We start from the raw sequence: 17,165 nt of genomic DNA on the forward strand, positions 1-17,165 counted from the left end.
AGCTGGAGGAACATTTTGCAAATAATTAGCTTAATTGGCAACAGGTCAGTAACATGACTGGGGATAAAAAAAAGTATCTTAGAGAGGCTGAGTCTCTCAGAAGTATTGATGGGATGGAATCTGGATGGAAACATATGTCACTCTAAATTTTTAGAGCAACATATGTTTCCATCCAGATTCCATCCCATCTATAGAGTCTAAAACCTGTATATACCTTTCCGCATTGTTGGTGGCTATCCAGATGTGCAAGCTGCCCATTCCATAGGCACTAATGCCCCCCCATACCATCAGAGATGCAGGCTTTTGAACTCAGTGCTAAAAAAAAAAGCTGGATGGTCCCTCTCCTCTTTAGTTTAGAAGATGTGGTGTCCATGGTTTCCAAAAAGAATTTCAAATTTCGATTCGCCTGACCACAGAACAGTTTTCCACTTTGCCTCAGTCCATTTTAAATGAGCTTTGGCACAGAGAAGACGGTGGTGTTTCTTTATCATGTTCACATATGGCTTTTCTTTGCATGATAGAGCTTTAACTAGTATTTGTGGATGGCACAGGATCCGTGTTCACTAGACAATGAGTTCTGGAGGTGTTTCTGAGCCCATGCAGTGATTTCCATTACAGAATCATGACTGTTTTTAATGCATTGCCGCCTGAGGGCCCGAAGATCACGGGCATGCAATATTGATTTTCACCCTTGTCCCTTGCGCACAGAGATTTCTCCAGATTCTCTGAAACTTTTGATGATATTATGTACTGTAGAAGATGAGATATTCATAGTCTTTGCAATTTTATGAGGAATATTATTCTGAAATTATTCCACAAATTGTAGACACAGTTTTTTGCAGGTTGGTGAACCTCTTCCCATCTTTACTTCTGAAAGACTCTGCCTGTCTACCTGTTACCAATTAACCTCCAGCTGTTTCTTTTAAGTAACACTTACTTTTCCAGCCTTTTGTTGCCCCATCCCAACTTTTTTGAGATGTGTTGTGGCCATCAACTTCAAAATTACTTATTTTTTTTCTTTAAATGGTACATTTACTCAGTTTAAACATTTTATATGTTTTCTATGTTCTATTTTGAATAACATATGGGTTTGTGAGATTTTCAAATCATTGTATTCTGTTTTTATTTACATTTATTTACATTTTACACAGGATCCCAACTTTTTTAGAACTGGAGTTGAACTATATTATATTATATTATATTATATTATATTATATTATATTATATTATATTATATTATATTATATTATATTTTTTTATATTATAATTTCAATCACTGAAATTTAATTTTCCACTACACATCACTTTTAATATCAAATCAATTGACATAAAATATTATTCTGGTTATTTATAGAACAATCTGTATAGTGTAAAAATAAAAATCAGGGCTGAATCTATGATGAACAGAACAATTCTTAATAAACATTTGTTTATTAAAGCATTCCACCAGACATTGTACCCCTGCATTTCCTCATGTTTTTATTTTACGAATGGTGACCAGGGTGGTGGAGCAGTGTGTCCAGCTGATACATTATCACATTGAGCTCTGGTGATTTGTGTTTCCAGGGCTTGAACCTGAGCAATGGGCCGCCATCTTGGGAGGTATGTATGTGCGTGCTTTATTAATACAACACAGTGGTTGTGGGTTGGAATGTTCTGCACTAGTTGGCATTGCTGCAAAAGCTGTAAAAGTAGAGACAAATAAAAACTAATGATGTGTCATCGCCAGGGGGCTGCGCCTGCGCCCTGCAATCTCGACAGCCGTTTCTCATTATGCAGGGGAGGGCAGGGCAACGGTAGAGAGTTCAACGTAAATTACACTTTCATTCCCCTTCCTGACCATAAATTCTTGAGTCGACTCCGTGGGATGCAGCTTTCCCTCCCAATCACCCTATCTTGCTGTCGTTTTCACTTCTCTTGCGTTCCTTCATGTCTCATTCTCATCCTTCTCATTCTTTCTCTTTAATTCGCCTCAGTAGTTGAGTGATGGTACATCTGGTGAGGTGCCTGTCCACAATCGACTGTACTGACAAACATTGATATCCTAGTCTAACTTCATGGGATCTCATTTTATTTTACTTTGTTACTTTTACTCGTTTGATTTATGTATGATGGATTTTTTTTTTAAATGTTGATTTTACCCTAAAGGGAAATACAGGTTCTTCTGTCTCACTTTCTGACCCACTTCAGGCATACCTTCAATGTACAGCAGCATCACCAGTGGTGTATAAATTACTTATATTTGATGGCTGATGCTTTTATCCAAAGCAACTTACAATTCAGACAGGATGCAACTGAGAAGGATTAAGGGTCTTGCTCAAGGAGCCAACAATAACAGCTTGGCAGTGTTGGGACTGAACTCAGAACCTTCCGATCAGCTGCCCAAAGACTTAACCACTGAGCCATCACTTCTAGCTTCATTACAGCTTTTTATAACCCTTACAGCTTTCATATAGAAGAGCATGGTGAGAATTCATTCAACATAAAGAGTGTTCAGTCTTCCGTTTCCTTTCTCCTTTTGTTTCAAGGTCAATTGAGGCAACCAGTGTCAAGCAAATTACATTTCTCTCTGCATGTTAACCCCTTTTAGTACTTTTTGTTTTGCCCCCCATTTTCCCCTTCTTCAGATCTTGAGCCATGCTGCCCGTCTCCTCCATTCAAATCATAACCGAATCCAGCTCTCCTCAAATGAACTCAGGGATTCCCCCTGAGAGAAGCGTGCTCCTTGCTTTCCATCTCTCCCACTCTAAAACACAACAGCTATTCGCATGGCTCAAGATCTGAAAGAGGGGGGAAAAGGGGCCAAAAAAAGAAAAGGTTCAAAAGGGGTGCCTCTGGAACTGTGTGATGGAGCAAAAAGGCTGGGGGATTTATACACTGGCAGCATGTTTGTGTTGTCTACTATCAGATTATTTATGCCTGCGTAGGAGAGGATATCTATAATCACATCTAGAGGCTTTTAAAATGTATATTCTATAGAAATTGAATGAATTAAAATTCTAGTCATCAGTGGAATTTTCTTGACAGAGAGCCATACATGAGAATAGGCATTTGCAAAACGGACAATAAAGTTATATGTTATTGGCTTTCAGCTGTACACTCTAGAGCGTCACCTATGGTAAGGAAAAGTGATGCCTTCCTTTGGTTTCGATAAACTAACCGGGTCAAGAACTGCAATACGTGTACATTTACAGGTTACAATACGTAGACTTAAAAAATAAATTTATATACAAATAAATTTTATACAAATTGTCCATCATTAAACAGAGCATTCCAGTCATTGACATTTGTTTCTTAATCTTATATAAGGACAAAAGAAGACAAATGAAAAGAGATGGCATTACTTCTTCTGACAGTCAACAAGTCTGATAATAGAAATATAGAAATGGTTGATTAAAAATAAATCTATCCTTAAAGCAAAGGGATTGTAGATTTAATGTTGGATGCTTTCAGTAGTTTCATATGAAAGACCTGAGCTTCTGGCTCAAATCAGGAATAAGCATGATACAGCAGTCATCAGGCAACAGGTGCATGCAGCCTGTGGGACAGATATGCATGTGAGGCCCCTAAACTGGCACTCTCTAGTGCAGTGGTTGCCATGCACTTTGGCTGTCCCAGGAACTTTATTATATTATTAGCATGGCCAAGAAGCAGGCCAGATACAACTGGGAGTCCCACAAGCATCTGCATACTGCCTATTTGAATGTTTGCTAATGTTAGCATGACTTGAAAAACATTCTTGTTTGACTACCATGACTGCTTACCATATTGAACAGTCAGAATGCGTATAGTATTTAAAGGACTCATCTGGATAAAGAAATTATAAATAAGGACTTAAATATACACCCTGCCTTTGATATAAGTGTGAATGTATTTTCAGTGACCGGGTCAGAATGACAAAGACTTGTCATGGCAGGGCAGTGGTAGCTCAGTGTACAGTTGTGAGTTCAAATCCCAGGACTGCTGAGATGCTGGCCCTTGAGCAAGGCCCTTAACCCTCAACTGCTCAATTGTATAAATGAGATAAATGTAAGTCACTCTGGAAAAGGGCGTCTGCCAAATGCCGTAAATGTCATGGATTATAATCCATGACACACAAACTGATCACAAACTGTCTCCTCAGTAGGAAGGTAATGAGTACAGAGAAAAGTATTTCATCAATAAGTATTAGGAAAGAAGTATTTGACATTTGGGCATGTAAATCGCTGGGCCAGCATCTGATTGCCAATGATGCTGATTCAGTGTTTGTTTCTGTTACTCAATGATCCTGGAAAACGGAGGATAAATCTAATCAAATCTTTTCATTTGATCACTACTGAGTTGGCACTGAGGTTGCCATGTGTTCGTGGTTCCTTTTCTGATACATGCTGAACAGGTGAAATGCTAATTGGTGGTACGTGATTGCCACCTGCTGTGCTGCAGTGGAAATCCGAGTACTGCCTTGAACTCGGCTGCAGTGCAGCAAATAATGCAGCATGCTAAAAATGATCAAGTAGAAATAATAACTTCATCACACATTTCATTTCATATCATTATAGTTTTATTGCAATCTGAAGATTTTTTGGTCTTTCTGGAACAAGATAGCATGTATCTGTATCAAGAACAGTGAATGGATTAATATAAATATTTGTTTAATCCAACTATGACATTCTTTGAATAGTAAGCAAATTAACCACAGCAAAATGTTGATACTTATTATATATTTATATAAATATTAAGCAATGCTTCTATGCACATTTGTAAGCAATATGCAATTCCCCATGTGACTTTTGCTGAATATCATGTGATGTGGAGACTGCAACCACATGCTGGATATTAATGGAATTTTTAACAATATGTTTGAAGAAACTGACACATCTCAGTGATCTGTATTTTGACAGCCTCACTGGCACATTCATGATCTTCTTTTAGTATAACTTTTGTTGACTGAATTGAATTGATTGTCTTTGTGCATGATATTTTAATTCCTGGATCCTCAATCTTATCCACAAATAGTCAGTGTAGCTGCCAAACATGAGACAAACTTATTAGAAGTTTAAAAATGAAGAACAGTTAATAACACTGACCCTTTGTGAATAAGATTGGCGGAGCAATGCTTTAAAGGTTAACCCCTTAAACCCCAAGCCTATCATTCATTTCTTCATACTGAAGCATGTGATTCGATCGGTTCAGTGGCTGAGACTCACGGTCAGTCGATGTTTCTCAGTGATCACAGATTCTTTCACAGCAAAACATTCCCAAAGCCATGAGTCAAGCTGTAATACTGATTTGAATCGAACATGTGATTTCAGTGACACGTGTGTCTTTAAAACGGTCTGCTGTGGATTCAATTCCAAAATGAAAACTGTTCATGAAATCCAGAGGATCGATCAGATGATTCCTGGAAAGATTCAAAAGAATATTTATGTTTTCCACACACACACACACACACACACACACACACACACTTCCCCCCCCATACACACACACTCCCTCACTCACTCACTCTCACACACACTTACTCACCCCCCCATACACACACTCACACACTCACTCACTCTCACACACACTCGATCCCACACACACTCACTCTCACACACACTCGATCCCACACACACTCACTCCCACACACATTCACTTACACAGACACTCACTCTCACACATACTTACTCACCCCCCCACACACACACACACTCACTCACACACACATTCACTCACACACATTTTCTCACACTGACATTCACTGTCACACACACTCACTCACTCTCACACTCACTCTCACTCACTCACTCACACTCACTCTCACTCTCCCTCACACTCACTCTCACACATTCACTCACATAGACATTCACTCTCACACACACTCACTCACTCTCACTCACACTCACTCTCTCACTCTCACACTCACTCTCACTCACACTCACACTCTCTCACACTCACTCACTCTCACTCACATTCACTCTCACACTCACTCTCACTCACTCACTCCCCCCCCCACACACTCACTCTCAAACTCACTCACACTCACACTCAGACAGACATTCACTCTCACACACACTCACTCACATTCACTCTCACTCACTCTCTCACTCACACTCTCTCACTCTCACACTCACTCTCACACTCACTCTCACTCAATCTCACTCTCACACTCACTCACTGTCACACTCACTCACACTGACTCTCACTCACTCACTCTCACTCACTCACACATTCACTCTTGCACTCACTCTTGCACTCACTCACTCACTCAATCACTCACTCTCACACACACACTCACTCCCCCCACCACACACTCACTCACACTCACTCTCTTACACACTCCCTCCCTCCCACACACACTCACTCCCCCCACACACTCACTCCCCCCACACACTCACTCACTCTCACACACTCTCACTCACTCACAATCACACACTCACTCACTCGCTCACTCACTCCCCCCCACACTCACACAGACACTCAATCAATCTCACTCACACACTTACTCACACTATCACTCTCACTCACTCACTCCCTCCATACACTCACTCACACAGACACACACTCACTGACATAAAATATGTCAGATTTGATGAAAGCTTTATTTATGACTATAGATGAGCCAAGTCTCCCACACACAGACACTCACTCAATCACTCCCTCACACACTCACTCACTCACATAGACACTCACTCACTCACTAATTAAAATGGTCACCTGGCCAGAGCAGCTTGCCACTCACTGAACTACTCTAAGTGTGTATTCATGTTGGGCCTAAATCACTTTTGTGATATAGAAAAGGTTCTGTGTAAGTAAAGACTGGACAGCAGATAGAATCTTATAATACTAGGGTCAAAACTTTGGTCACGTCATCCGAGTGATTCCACCACATAAATATTCTGGCCAGACCTATACACTTACATGGCTGTAAGAAAACACCTGACAGTCTTATACATTCTTAAGTTTTTCACTTTGTTTACACATTTCAATCTATTACACACTTATTAAGTATTACAGTAATTATAACAACCCAATGACAATATATTATAGAATTTTAAAGCATTAGCTAAGAACCTAGGTCAAGTATTATTGACTGGTCAACTCTACTATACTTTTGTAACAGTTCAAGGTTAAAATTTACATGAAATAATAATTTCTCATCTTCACCTCAACTGTTAGCAATGCACATTTTAAGTATTGCAACAAACACAAAACCTAGCTACATTATATGATGACAGGATAGATGTCATTTTATATACGGTCCCCTCTGAAACTATTGGAATGGCAAGGCCAATTCATTTTGCTGTGGGCTGAAGATATTTGGGTTTGATATCAAAAGATGAATGTGAGAAGAGAGTTTAGAATTTTAACTATTATTTCCTGCTTGTATTTATATGTAGATGTATTAAACAACATAGCACATACCACATGTTATATCAATCCACCCAATTTGTAGGTGAGCAAAAATATTTGAACATGTGACAGGTGTTTCTTGTTACCCAGGTGTATACTGTTAGATTGACTGTTTATACGATACATAGCTGTAAACATTTACTCTTGGTTTTTGCCTTCAGTTTCACCTGTGAAGACTGCATGTGTTGTTAAAAAGGAGCAGACAGCATTTAGATCAGAGAGTTGTCTATGGGAGAAAAGCAAGCCATTTTGAAGCTGGGAAAAGAGGGAAAATCAATCAGAGGCATTGCACAAGCATTGTGCATAGCCAATACAACAATTTGGAATGTCCTAAGAAAGAGAGTACTGGTATACTGAGCAACAGACACCAAATGGGTCGGCCAAGGAATACAACAACAGCTGATGACAGAAACATTGTGAGAGCTGTGAAGAAAAACCCAAAAACAACAGTGAGGTGAAAGTATCACAATCCACTTTTTGAAGAAGACTTTGAGAGAAGAAATATAGAGGTCATACCACAAGATGCAAACCACTCATCAGCAGTAAGGATCAGAAAGCCAGATTAGAATTCACAAAAAAATACAAAGATGAGCCACAAAGGTTCTGGAACCAAGATTCACCTCTACAAATTGATGGAAAGATCACAGTGTGGAGAAAGAAAGATCTTCTCATGATCCAAAACATACAAGCTCGTCTGTGAAACATGGTGTAGGTAGTGTGATGGATTGGGCTTGCATGACTGCTTCTGGAACAGGCTCCCTATTCTTTATTGATGATGTAACTCGTGATGTTAGCACCAGAATTAATGCAGAAGTTTTCAGGAGCAGCAAGACAATGATCCAAAACACACTGCCAACCCAACAAAGGACTTTATCAAGGGAAAAGTGGAAGGTTTTAGACTGGCCAAGTCAATCACCAGACCTTAAACCACTGAGTAGCATTTCACCTCCTGAAGAGGAGACTGAAGGGAGAAATCCCCCGAAACAAACAATAACTGAAAGAGGCTGTGGTAAAAGCTTGGAAAAACATCACACAAGAAGAAACCAATAATTTCAGTCATTAATATTAACTGTTATTTGCTTTGATTTAAATAAACCTGATTTGCAATGGGAGTTGAATAATTTTGATTGCAATTGTATACATACACACATTTACATACATTTACAGAATTTGGCAGATGCCCTTATCCTGAGTGACTTACAGAAGTGCTTTGAAGGCTCTATCAATAAATACATCCTAATACTGGGTCTCTAGGTCACGGATTAAGAATGCCAATCATCTAAAAACTTTGTTAGGAAGTAATATAATAAGAAAAACACACAGACAACACATTATTTTTAAAAATGAAAAGTGCCAATTTAAGTACTTTAGGAAGAGGTAGGTCTTTAGACACACTTGAAGACTGTCAGTGACTCAGCTGTTCAGACATCTAGGAGAAGTTCATTCCACCACCTAGGTGCCAGAACTGAGAAGAGTCATGATGCATGCCTTTCGTGTACCCTGAGAGATGGTGGGACCCGTTAAGCAGTGCTAGAGGATCGGAGGGAGCATTTGCAGTGCGGGGTGTGATAAGTGATTTGAGGTAAGTGGGTGCTTGTCCATTTTTGGCTTTGTAGGCAAGCATCAGTGTTTTAAATCTGATGCGGGCAGCCACAAGAAGCCAGTGGAGGGAGAGTATTAATGGGGTGGCGTGGGAGAACTTGGGGTGGTGTGGGGAAAAAAAGTCGAGCAGCTACATTCTGGATCAGTTGCAGAGTTTGAATGGTGCTCAGAGACGGACCTGCCAGGAGTAAGTTGCAGTAGTCCACTCACGAAATGACAAGAGACTGAACCAGCACCTGAGCGGCCTGTATGGATAGAAATGGACAAATACTTCTGATGTTGTAAAGGAGAAATTAACATGAGCATATCAGATTAGCAATGTGAGATGAAAAGGACGGTTGACTGTCCTGGTTGCATGCAGTAATCAAAGGTGGTATCAGAGTTGTCCAGGGAGATCACAAGATCCTGACATGGTGGTAAATCACCTGGGATTAACAGCAGTCCAGTTTTGCTGGGATTAAGTTTCGGCTGATGAGCTGCCATCCATGAAGAGATGTCTGCCAGACATGCTGAGATCTGAGCAGAAACAAGAGGATCTGAGGGAGGGAAGGAGAGGATGAGTTGAGTGTCATCCACATACCAGTTGTATGTGAACCCATGTGAGGATATGACCTCACCCAGAGATCGAGGCTAGAGGGAGAATAGAAGAGGACCAAGTACTGAGCCTTGTGGGACACCAGTGGAGAGTCCACGGGGAGCAGATGTGGATCCTCTCCGTGTCACCTGGTATGAGCAACCTTCCAGGTAGGAAGCAGACCACTGCCATGCTGCACCATGAATTCTCATGAGGGTGGACAAGAGAGTCTTGTGGTTAACTGTGTCAAACACTGCTGAAAGGTCAAGGAGGATGAGGACTAATGACAGTTTACCTGATCTAGCAGCATGTAACTTCTTAGCGACAGCCAAAGGGGCAGTCTCTGTGTGATGTGTCGCTTTGAAGCCGGACTGGTTAGCATCTTGGAGGTTGTGCTTTGAGAGGTAGAGAGACAGTTGATCGTAGACAGTGTGTTTAAGGATTTTAGAAAAAAAAGAGAGACGTGATACCGGTTGGTAGTTGCTGATGTCAGAGGGATCTAGAGTGGGTTTCTACAGCACGGGAATAACCCTTGTTCTCTTGAATGCAGCTGGTACATGACCAGATGATATGGAGCTATTTATGATAGTTGTGATGAAGGGGAGGAGGTCTTGTGAGATGGTCTATATATGCAGTACAGTACATTGCCTGGTCTATTTCCAGTCTCCAACTGTAAAGTTTCAGTTATACTCTAACGTTAAAGACTGTTGTAAATGAAAATCCAAGGAGATCAGCAATTTCTGAAATACAGTCTGTCTGGCACAAACAACTGTGCCACATTCAGAGTCACCAAGATTATTCTACCCCCCATCTGATGTTTGATTTGCACATTTACTGAAACTCTTGATCTGTATGATTTTATGGATTGCATAGCTGCCACATGATTTGCTGACTGGATAATTGGATGAATAAGCAGGTGTAAAGGTGTTCCTATTAAAGCTGCCAGTGAGTGTATGTACCAGTTTTTATTGTGGGATTTTCATTTCCCTTGTGGGGTTATCTAGTGTGGCACCGCAAAAATAACAAAACAGTAAGAGCCGTACTGTTCACAACCCATTCCTACTGCTAACATACAGTAGTGCTTGAAAGTTTGTGAGAAATTTCTATATTTCTGCATAATAATAAAATTTTCACAAGGCCTAAAAGTAGATACTCAGTTAAACAAATACAACAAAAATGTTATACTTAGTCGTTTATTTACTGAGGAAAATTATCCAATATTACATATCAGTGAGAGGCAAAAGTATCTGAAACTTTGCTTTCAGTATCTGATGTGACCCCTTGTGCAGCAATAACTGCAACTAAACATTTTTGGTAACTGTTGATCAGTCCTGCACATTGGATTGGAGGAATTTTAGCCCATTCCTCAGTACAGAACAGCTTTAACTCTGGGATGTTGGTGGGTTTCCTCACATGAACTGCTTGCTTCTGGTCCTTCCACTGCATTTCTATCGGATTAAGGACTTTGACTTGGCCATTCTAAAACATTAACTTTATTCTTCTTTAACCATTCTTTGGTAGAATGACCTGTGTGCTAATGGTCGTAGTCTTGCTGCATGATCCACTTTCTCTTGAGATTCAGCTCATGGACAGATATCCTGACATTTTCCTTTAGAATTTGCTGGTATAATTCAGAATTCATTGTTCCAGCAATAATGGCAAGCCATCCTGGCCCAGATGTATGTACATATACAGGCCCAAACCATGATACTACCACCCCTATGTTTCACAGATAGGATAAGATTCTTATGCTGGAATAAAATGTTTTCCTTTTGGCAAACAACTTCTATTTAAACCAGAAATTCTATTTTGGTCTCGGCTGTTCACAAAATATTGTTCTAATAGCCTTCTGGCTTGTCCAAGCAATCTTTAGCAAACTGCAGACATGCAACAATGTTCTTTTTGGAGAGCAGTGGCTTTCTCCTTGGCATGCACACCATTGTTGTTCAGTGTTGTTTCCTGATGGTGGACTCATGAACATTAACATTAGCCAATGTGCGAGAGTCCTTTAGTTGCTGCGAAGCTGCATTGTGGCCTTGCGGACTATTACATGTCTTGCTCTTGTAGTGATCTTTATTGGTTTGTCACTCCTGGGGAAGGTAACAATGGTCTTAAATTTCCTGATATCTGTCTGACTGTGGATCAGTGGAGTCTAACCTCTTTAGAGATGGTTTTGTAACCTTTTCCAGCCTCATGAACTTCAACAACTCTTTTTCTGATGCCCTAAAAAATCTCCTTTGTTCATGCCATGATACACTTCCATAAACATGTGTTGTGAAGATCAGACTTTGAAAGATCCCTATTCTTTAAATAAAATAGGGTGCTCACTCACACCTAATTGTCATCCCATTGATTGAATGGGACTCTAATTTCACACCCGACTCTAATTTCACCTTCAAATTAAACGGATAACCCTAGAGGTTCAAATACTTTTGCCACTCACAGATATGTATAATTGGATAATTGTCCTCAATAAATAAAGTAAACTATTTTTGTCTCATTTGTTTAATTGGGTTCTTTTTGTCTACTTTTAGGAATTGTGTAAAAATTTGATGAAGTTTTAGGTCATATTTATGCAGATATACAGAAAATTCTAAAGGGCTCACCAACTTTCAGGCACCACTGTACACCAGTTTTCAGTCTTACTTACAGTGCTCTTGGTCATCTCCTTATCACGTGATCTTATAAATGAAACAAAATACAACCCTTGTCAGTCAGATCATTAGTAAATAAATAAATAAACAAATAACGTATGTTGCATATGCATTTGACCAGTTATTTGATTGCAGTGAGGACTGTGTCCACTTGAGAGCACTGCAGCATGTAAGATGTTTTATTACTCCTCCATATACTTCATTTACACTAGCACAGTAATAGAACTGTTCAGCAGGAGAAAAGCTTGCCCGTATATACAATAAAAAATATAAAACATAATGTGTATACAATCCAGAATTATTAGAAATGTTTGAAAATTATTGGCACTCTTACAGAATAGTTAAAATATGTGAAAATTCTTAAAATTCTCTTAGTATCCCATTGACCGAGAAGGTATAATATACCTTACTGATAGCAAGGTCAGTTTCATGTAAAGTTTCCTTTACAAAAGAAAGGAAGGCAAACTTCCAATAAGACTTGCAGAAAATCCTACTGAGGGAGAGAAATAGGAGTAAATAAAACACATTGTACAGTGTTTGAACACTCTCCATCACAAGACACATGTGAAAGCGGTTAGCCAGACGCTTTTAATTCTATCAGCATTAGGCACTGATGTGTGAGTAATTTGGAAACGAAGTTTCATTTAATGAAAATTTGTGACAGATTTTCTAGGATTGATCTTGGGCTTACTCAAAAGTTTATTTGATTTTTGATGATGCTTTACTCCTCTTGGCTTGGAGGTCAAAAGACAGTGTGGAGAACAAAAGTGGAGACCATCTGAAACTGTTCACAGGGATCTTGCTGCTTCACACTGTTTCAACCTCAAGGACAGAGTGTGAGAGAGAGAGAAAGAGACAGAGATGGTTATGGTGAGAGCAAAGCCAAGCCACAGACATTGCTTCCAAACATTCCCCATCAAACATCAGGCCTAATTGTGGTGCTGGTAGATTTAGACCGATATCTTTGGGTTTAGTTGTGGAACTACAAAATTCTCTTATTTCAGATTTCAGCCCAAAGGTCCCAAATGTGTTCACAGCATTCAAGAGTGATGAGTGCTTCAAAAATCTAGAAGACCAAACATTTCCATCTAGTTGCTAATGAACAACAACTGTACATTATTCTGGACATAGATATCAGACACATTGACTACATACTTGTTTTGACGTATTTTGTAGAACACTTCTACAGTGTAGGACAAACTTTGAACAAAATGATTGCTTAGAAACATACCACTATAACATTTCTGGCCAACGATGTATGCAGATAAAATTGTAACATTTTACACTTTATCCCCATGCCTACAAATATTGCATAGAACAGACATAGAGTAACTGTGGCTAAAATAGCATGTCAGGTGTACTATAGTGCTATTATCCATTGTTCTATGTGCTTTTTACATTTCTTGCATTTGGCAAACACACTCATCCAGGATGTTACTGTTGTTACTTATATTTATACAACTGAGCAGTTGAGGGCCTTGCTCAAAAGCCCAGCAGTTGGAATTTTGGCAGTGCTAGGATTTGAACTCATGACCTTCCTATCAGTAGTCCAACATCTTAACCACTGAGCTACCACCTGTTACTACCTTCACCAACTACTGCACTGTCTGGAGCTGTGTTTCACAGAAGTAACTGTAAAACTTCAATTAAATACCAGACAAGTTAAATATCACACCCCTCTCTTTTCTTACCCACCTATACTCCCATCTGCCTGAAAAACATGACTCATCACACTCATGACACCTTTGGCTATTATGTTACCACAGGTGTTACTGTGGTGGAAAGGGAACTGAATACCTAGGGTAGAGGAAGGGTGTCAAACAGCTGCCTGGAAATACTTTTTCAAAAATGTGTTAGAGGGCTCACCACATGTCTCAGAATCTTGAGGATCGTCACTGTGTTTAGGCCACTCATTCATCAGTCATTGAAACTATTTCTGACCAGATTGCCTATTAGCTTTTTCAGAGCATTGGTATAAGCCATGTATATGTATATGTATATGTATATACATATACATATACATATATTACATATACATATACTGTGAGTTTGCTCAATTGAGCAGGGTATTGACCCAATAAGATGTAACAGAAGATACAAAAAAGCAGACTTTATCATTTAACTGAGAAGTGCCCTTTCAAAGATCATGGTATGATGTTAATGTGCTAACAGTTGTCTCTGATAATGTGTGAAAGAAACATCAGAAGACTATAACAGATGTTCATTAAAAAGCTGTCAATAGCAGAGGTCAGACAGTGACTCAGAGCTGCCAGACAGCTATTGTTGAGCACTTTATCAACTCCTTATCTGTTCCCTTTAGCTATTCACCTACATGCATGTATCATACTTTGTTTGTAAGTCAGTTTGCACAAAAGGGTTTATATTTACATATTAATAAACTTGAATGTACTACTGCGGAAATATTTAAACAAAAACTAGCATTAGGAATATTTGTGTTAAAATTCCTATAAATAAGGTCAGGGCTCTGTGCAGGCCGCTTGAGTTCTTCCACTCCAACCTTGTCAATCATGTATTTGTGTACAGTACCTCACTTTGTGTGCAGGGACATTGTCATGCTGCAAAAAGGTCAAAGATGTCCTATATAATTGTGTGCTTCAAACTTTGTGGTAAAAGGGCACATATGGATGTGATGGTCAGCTGTCCACAAACATTTGACCATGTAGTGTATATACTTGAGATTTGCCTTGCAGCCAGAACTACTGCCATGCTGTTATAGAAATTAATTAAAGTAGTTCTGTTAATATACTATACAAAGCTGAATTACAACACTAAGGAATGCCTAGTATGTGCCATATAAGTACTGTTACAACTGAAATTTGTAAATTGACTGTAAAATATACTGTAACATATCTTGTATCAGTTATGCCCAGTGGTAGAAAAGTAAAACAAAGACAACTGAACCATTCTGTTGAACTTATTTACCTCAGTGAAGCTGATAAGATGATTTTTTCCCTAAGGAGGTTTTTTAGAGACTGACTGTGTGGTACATGTGGAAGCAATCTGGGGTGTATGATCACAAGCTCTCTCCACTGCTTTATAGACCTGCTTCCTGTTGAGCCAGAAGAGTCGAGCATCTGTCTGGCTCTCAAACATTAGTTAGAGGGATCACTTTATTAGGCAAATAATCACTTTGTGGCACGTGCTAAAACTGCGATCCAATAATGACAAGGATGTGGTGCCATTAGTTGGAAACACGAAACACACACACACACACACACACAGTATTGCTGTTGGAGTTTTCCACTGCCCTGTGTACTACTGAATCTAAATGGATCTGTACAACATTTTCAAGCTTTACAAATAAAAATTTCCACTGGAAGTGACCGAACTGGGTGCACGGTGGCTTAGTGGTTAGCATGTTCGACTCACACCGCCAGTGTTGGGGGTTCGATTACCACCGCCGCCCTGTGCGTGTGTGGAGTTTGCATGTTCTCCCTGTGCTGCAGGGGTTTCCTCCAAGTACTCAGGTTTCCTCCCCCGGTCCAAAGACATGCACGGTAGGCTGATTGGCATGTCCAAAGTGTCCACAGTGTGTGAATGGTGTATGTGATTGTGCCCAGTGATGGATTGGTACCCTGTCCAGGGTGTACCCCACCTTGTGCCCCATGTCTCTGGGGATAGGCTCCAGGTTCCCCATGACCCTGAAGGATAAGTGGTATAGAAAATGGATGACTGGATGACTGAACCAAATTACTGATAATCTTGGTTGGGTTTCAGTCACAGACAGATTCTTGTTTCACATTGGATGTGACAGAAAGCCCAGAAAGCTTAGCTATCAATCAGACAAGCGGTCAAAGGAGGACTTATAGTTTCTCATTCTATGCTACTCTCACAAATAGGTTTGGATGAAATCATCAGAAATAAACAAGGATTTAAAAACATGAGCTAATGTCTCATAATGCCTGTTGCTAAAGGAATTTGTGTACACATAACAGTATCGCAGGCAAAGTTTCAGATTCAAAATGACTTGAAATATTTCAGTCCAAAGGAATGAACAATATGCTAATCTCTGAACTCATACTAGTTTACTTTTGCCTTCATGACTCATATCCTTTGAAATGAAAGCTGTAACTCTTTAATGAAGTGTATTTTTCTGTGTAATAGCTGGTAATCCGTTCTGACTGAAAGAATCATTTCCTGGACTGCCATTTTGGCATTTTCTGTAGGCAGGCCTACTCCAGATGAATTGTGCAATGCCTCTGTTTCTACAATACAAAACAACAGAATGCCAGGCAGTGCATTTGGAAAGCACATTGAGTCAGTGTGTTGGCTGACTGATCATTGCACTGTGTGTTATGTGGTCAAGTGATGAATTTCTCTAATCTAATGTACATGTGAAAATCATCAACATCGCAAGAATGTAATCACATAATGGAAGGAATGTAATACACAACAAAAAAACGCACCAGAGACCACCAAAAACATTTTGGTCAAATACACACTGTACACAAGTGAATAGGTTTCTAGTTTCTAGAGGCACATCCATACACACATTTGAAAGTTATGTCTAAGCTGGCAGAAAGACATTTAGAGGGATCATGTGTTTCATCAGAGGAGAGCTATATAGCTGCTTAAGGGACAGCCTGATACAACTGCTGCTCACTTTATACAAGTATGATATTTCATCTGTGGACTATTTGGTGCTGCATAGTCAAACCTGTGACACACATACGCAGAATCTCACTACACCATCCTGTGTCCAATATGGACAAATTTTGCAATACATTCCAGGCCCCATTCACATGAACATCACCCTCCTCTTGCTCATCAGCTCGGAGTTTTTTCCCCATACGCCTCAGGGCAGTGTGTGTTTGAAAGTGTAACTGACCCCTAGTAGAAGTGCGATGGAGTAGCTCCAGATGCTGCTACAATCCTGACTCCCCCAACATTAAATGCTCTCCCACACACTCTTGCTACTTCCACCAAAAGGCCTGGTCCCC

Source organism: Ictalurus punctatus, chromosome 1, assembly GCF_001660625.3.
Source record: "Ictalurus punctatus breed USDA103 chromosome 1, Coco_2.0, whole genome shotgun sequence".
Lineage (NCBI taxonomy): Eukaryota > Metazoa > Chordata > Actinopteri > Siluriformes > Ictaluridae > Ictalurus > Ictalurus punctatus.